The sequence below is a fragment of the Balaenoptera borealis genome, assembly GCF_965194805.1.
Source record: "Balaenoptera borealis genome assembly, chromosome: X".
NCBI lineage: Eukaryota > Metazoa > Chordata > Mammalia > Artiodactyla > Balaenopteridae > Balaenoptera > Balaenoptera borealis.
In genome coordinates, this window is record NC_138881.1 from 32820897 (window position 1) to 32826397 (window position 5501).

The 5501-nt window shown below is 48.0% G+C and overlaps 1 pseudogene across 1 annotated transcript; it reads right to left on the reverse strand.

Annotated features, from left to right (window-relative positions):
* Window positions 1-1088: 1088 nt before the first annotated feature.
* LOC309621130 (melanoma-associated antigen B16 pseudogene) lies at window positions 1089-3571 on the reverse strand (annotated as a pseudogene). Its single transcript has one exon. The product of its transcript is annotated as a melanoma-associated antigen B16 pseudogene (transcript).
* Between the last annotated feature and the right edge of the window lie 1930 nt (window positions 3572-5501).

Consider the following 5501-nt stretch of genomic DNA (forward strand, 5'->3'; position numbering starts at 1 on the left):
AAGCTCCCAATATTTGTGTAAAGGAGAACTCCTTCCATCCCACCCACCTGCCCTTCTGCCCAAACCACCCCTATTTTCATTTATTTTGCCCCCACCCAAAATCTAGATCTCACCTAGAGTTTGATAAATTACACTCAAGATAATCTCATTAAAATGTCCTTTGAATTCAGGGGGTTCTGGCTCTCAAAAAGCAAAGCAAATTGTGCCAGCCCAGTATCTGCTGGCACCATAAAGGAATATTGCCATATTTCTCAGAAACTCCTTGATGACAATGTACATAAAACAACTAGTCTGTGCACTGTGTTCAATTGCACTGTGACAAGAGCACAGGATAACTTCCATTCCTGCTCCAGGTGCAGATTTCTCTGGCTTACCATGATCCCAAAGTAATGCTAGTTTTGCATTCCAGGCTATTGACTTCCAACTCTGAGATACACCGGATGGCCCCTGCTCACCACTTCCATGCCTCATCTCCCCCACCACTCAGCTTCACTTAAAATTACCTCCCAATGAAGGACTTGTAGTTCCCCAAGGCCCCAGTATGCCTTGTCTCAGGACATTTACACCTGACTGCTGTCATACAGATCTTCCATCTTCTCACTCATTTTTACTTGTCCTTTGGGTCTTAGAGGATACCCACCATCACCTTTATATAACTGCTGCTCCTAGATGCTAAAATACTGTGGATGAGGATTAGATCTTATTTATCCTAATGTCCCCAGTACTAGTGTGGTGCCTTCCAAAGAGCAGCTGCCCAATTAATGTTTGGAGGATGTCCAGTTAATGTTCCTTCTGCATTCTTTTTTTTTTTAATTTTTATTTTTTTATAAATTTATTTATTTATTTATTTATTTTTGGCTGTGTTGGGTCTTCGTTGCTGTGCGTGGGCTTTCTCTAGTTGCGGCGAGCGGGGGCTACTCTTCGTTGCGGTGCGCGGGCTTCTCATTGCAGTGGCTTCTCTTGTTGCAGAGCACGGGCTCTAGGTGCGTGGGCTTCAGTAGTTGTGGCACGTGGGCTTCAGTAGTTGTGGCTCATGGGCTCTAAAGTGCAGGCTTCAGCAGTTGTGGCTCGCAGGCTCTAGAGCGCAGGCTCAGTAGTTGTGGTGCACGGGCTTAGTTGCTCCGCGGCATGTGGGATCTTCCCAGACCAGGGCACGAACCTGTGTCCCCTGCATTGGCAGGCGGATTCTTAACCACTGCGCCACCAGGGAAGTCCGTCCTTCTGCATTCTTGAATGAGCTAAGCAAATACAAATATATGTCTTTTAAAATTTTATAGAACGGACTAACAGGGACAAGAGAAGCCAAGAATTGAACATCTTTTACTTTTTTATCTCTATTTATTGACTCCAACTATCTTACTGTTGCATTCTTGTAAATTTCCAAGGAAATCCCTCTTTCAGTTCCATGTTATCTTGTTCTAGATGATTAAAAAGGATGAATGGTTTCCAATTTGTATTACAGAATAACACATCTCTTAAATCTGAGCAACAGTTATAGATGTGTAAACAATGTCATTCTTAAGCTTAGATTCTTAAGCTAATTAATCCTCCTATTAAAAGAAAAAACTTTTGAAAAATGCCAAAAAAGAGATAAATTTCCAAGTCAGCCATGTAAAATAGGAATACACAGATGTTATATACTGTTTTCCCTCCAATCCCACTCCAACCTTCCACTATTTCAAACGTTGACATCCTTTTTCAAGAACAAAGTGCAGAATCTGCATCAGTCTTCACTAAGGGTGGGAGAAACCAGAACTTGCACTGGCCATGGCACTTGTGCCAGCCCTAGCTTCAATTCTGGCTTGGGCTCTCTCTTCCTATCTCTCAAAGCTTCCTCATACTGAGATGGGAAGCTCCTGGAGTTGGTCCCATGGGTCTTAGCCAAAAACTCCAGCAATTTCATCTTGCTCATTTCAGCATGGGCTCTTGGACCCCACAGGAATTCATAGCGTGGAGGATCACTGGTGGGTACCTGCCGGTATTCCAGGTACTTTTCCTTCACCACATCACTGGTGATGAGCTCTGGCGTTCCCCAAAGATGAAGTGCTTCCTCCTAGAATATATGTCCATCATATTCAGCACTTTCCAGACTTCCTCTTCAGTGGCACGGTTCCCCTTCATGAAGATCACTCCCAGGATAATTATCAGGAGGCCGGTCTTGGGCAGGCCCTGTTCATCACTCAGCCTTCCATCATAGGTGAGGTCCAGTTTCTTAACAAGGGCATAGCTGTGGGTGGTACGGTCCACTTCCTTCCCGTCAATACCAAAGACCAGCCCTATGCGCTCAGAGGCTCTCCTGAGGATCTCAAGGAAATTATCCTTGTACTCTTTGATAACATCACCCATCACGTCTGCCTTTGTGATAGGCTCTCTCATTTGATACTTTTGCAGCAGGAAACTGACTAACAATTCCACCTTTTCATCTAGAGGGTCTGTGCGCAAGTTCTCAGTGTCTGGTGGGGATTGTGAAGTGTTTGAATTTTCCATTTCTTCTTGGCTGCTGGAGACCTCCTCTGATTTGCTTGATGAGGTGGCTGTGGTGACAGTGGAGGAGGAGTGGGCGCTCTGAGGACTCTGGGGAGTACTGGGCGCCCCAGGAATAGAAACGTCCTCCATGCTGCATGGGATCAAAGAAGAGGAGGAGGAAGAGGAAGCGTCATTCTCAGCCTCTGGAACCTGAGCACCTGCCAGGCCCTGGGTCTCACTGTGGGCCTGAAGGTGTTGCTCACGTGGGAAGCACGGACTCTCCTTATCACCAGGCGTGAGGTCTCGTGTGGGTGGCAGCTGACAGGAGCGTCAGCAGGAGGGTGTGCTAAGAGGGCCCACAGTCTAAGGGAGAGAGAGTGGATATGACTGGCCTCAGCTGGTAAACTTCCCCATCGCAGCTCTCATGGAGGCTGCCTCCCCAGGTCTTCCCCAAGGGCAGTGCTCTAGGGCCTCACAGGTCTTCTGTCCTGCACCACCTGTTCCATAGTAACCTGAAGGAGGAAGTGAAAAGACTCCTCAGGGCACAGCCAGCCCTCTCAGACCGACAACAGGGCGAAGTTGAGGTCTGTGGGGTCCCTTGTGTTCTAAGGTATGTTATGTGCTCAGCCTTCACTAAAGGTCTTCACCGTGACTCTTGGCATTGATTGGAACATTTCCCCTTCCTGAACTAGGGCCACCCACCCCCCCCAGAGTAGGGCAGTTACTTTCCTGAGACCCCTGAGTAGGAAGTCAGGGGGTGCCTGAGTGTAATAGATTTAGTGAGAGCTGCCCGGGTCTAGCAGCAGGGTGTGGGTGGGATGCGGGTGGGATGCTGTCTGTTCTGGGGCAGGTAGTTTCCTCAGTCCTCACTCAGGGCCTTCACCTTGATCTCTAGAAGGCCCTAGGTCACTTCCCCTCTGTTAACCTGAGGCCAGGCCCCCTCAGGCCAGGCCTTACCCCGCTGTATCACCCGGAGTGAAAGTCAAACGGCATTTCAGTCTAAAAGGTATTCTGGGGTTTCCTAGGGATGATAGCAGGGACCGGGCTCTAATGGATCCTGCCCGTTTTTGGATGAGTGGTCCCATAATTTCTCAATTAAGAGTCTCACCAGGACAACTACAGAGCCTGGGAGTCTTCCCTCAGCTGACCTATGGACACCCCGTCAGACCAGGCCTCTACAATCCCGAGGCCTGAGATTCCCAAGGAGGAACTCAGGGGCGCCACTTCCGTCCACCTCTGCAAGGCTTTCCAAGGCCGACAGCCAGCCTGTGGCTGCTTCTCTTTCCTGAGACGGGTGATACCCACAGTCCTTACTCAGAGTCCTCACCTGGACCCCTTGCAGGCCTAGGACTCCTCCCTCTGCTTAAATGGGAACCCTCTCCTGGAGCAAGGTCTTCATTTCCCTGAGACTACCCTCTCCCCCGACCCGCCGGAGGAAATGAGGGGGCGCCTCATTCTGACAGCTATTCCAGGCCTCTCAGAGCTGGCAGCAGAAGCAGGGCTTTGTGGGGGGCCCTTTCTTTCTGGGTGGGTGGTCTCTCAGTCCCCATTCAGAACCTTTACCTGGACTCTTGGCAGGACCGGGACTTCTCTCTCCTGATTTGTGACTGCTGTCCTCAGATGATGCCCTCACCACTCTCACTTGCGGAGGAGGAAGTTAGGGGTGTCACCTCCAGCCACTCCTACCTGGGGTCGCCCAGAGCTGTCTGTTCTCACTCAAGGTCCTCACCTGGACACCTACAGGGACTAGGACTCCTCCCACTGCTTACCTGAGGCCACGCCCTTCAGACCAAGGCAACCCAAGGGGGTTTCGCCTGGATGAAACTCCCTAGGAGACAGTCAGAAGGTTGCAACACCCGGCCACCTCTATCCGGAGCTTCCCAGGGTGAACAGTTGCGGCTTGGCTCTCTGAGGTCCCCTCTCTTCTGGGGTGAGTGGCCACGTTCAGCCCTCATTCAGGATCCTTCTCTTGGCTACAGTCCTTTTGATTAATTCCTTCCTTGATTAAGATTTCTTATTAATTATGGAAGTAATCAATCTGTGCACATGTGTCAAACTGCAACTCTCATAGAGATTGAGTCTGAGTCCCAGGCTAGATTTTAGTTGGGGAGGCTGCAACACAATATATGTATGTGTCCAGAACAACTGCTGGACTGTCAGAGAACACACACACACACACACACACGTGCACACACACACGTGCACACACACACACACACACCGCTTCCCATCAGAGGTCTCTTCTCTAGCCAGACTTAAACACTTGGGAATCTTCTGTTTCCAAAGATTTACAGGGTGGAGACTCATGTAGACACATTTTTTTTTAAGGTAGTTTTGTCCATATCCTTTGGAAACATTGTACCACTTCCTATAATACTGAAGTGAAGAGTTTTAAGAGCCAGCATAGGCCCACTGGGTGGATATATGTTCTTACTTGACTTCTAATCATTTGATAAATAATTGAAATGGCAAAGTAGGAAAGAACCTTACAAATGTCGTTCTGTGGATGCAGAGCCTGGAGCACAGGGAGGGGGTGATTTGTCCAAGATCACACAGTTTGTGCCAGAAGGAGGATTCACACTGACATCCGCTGTTTCCATCCTTGTACTCAAAATGACTGGGGCTTCAGAGCGGGGGTGGAGTGTTTTGCAAGTGATTTGTTACTGATGGGTTAAAAATACTGAAGTGGTGCTCTATGACTATTTTCTCACTATAAGAATTCCAAACATACTGTCATAACAAAACTCTCTCTTGAGAATCCCCTCCCTCATCCCCACCACCATATAACCTTATTATGAGTTTATTCTGAATGGATGGAAATGTGCTTATGACTGTTACATAAATATGACAATAAAGTACATACTGATTTTCAACTCCCCCTGCCCCCAATTAGTAATGCATCTTGAAGCATGTACAGTAACAATCTTCAGAGTGGCCCTAAAGTCAGGAAACTCAGATAACATTATTTTATTAATATTTTACAGACTGAACATGTTCTCAATGACATTTTATGTATTTGTCTGTATTTCCAGACT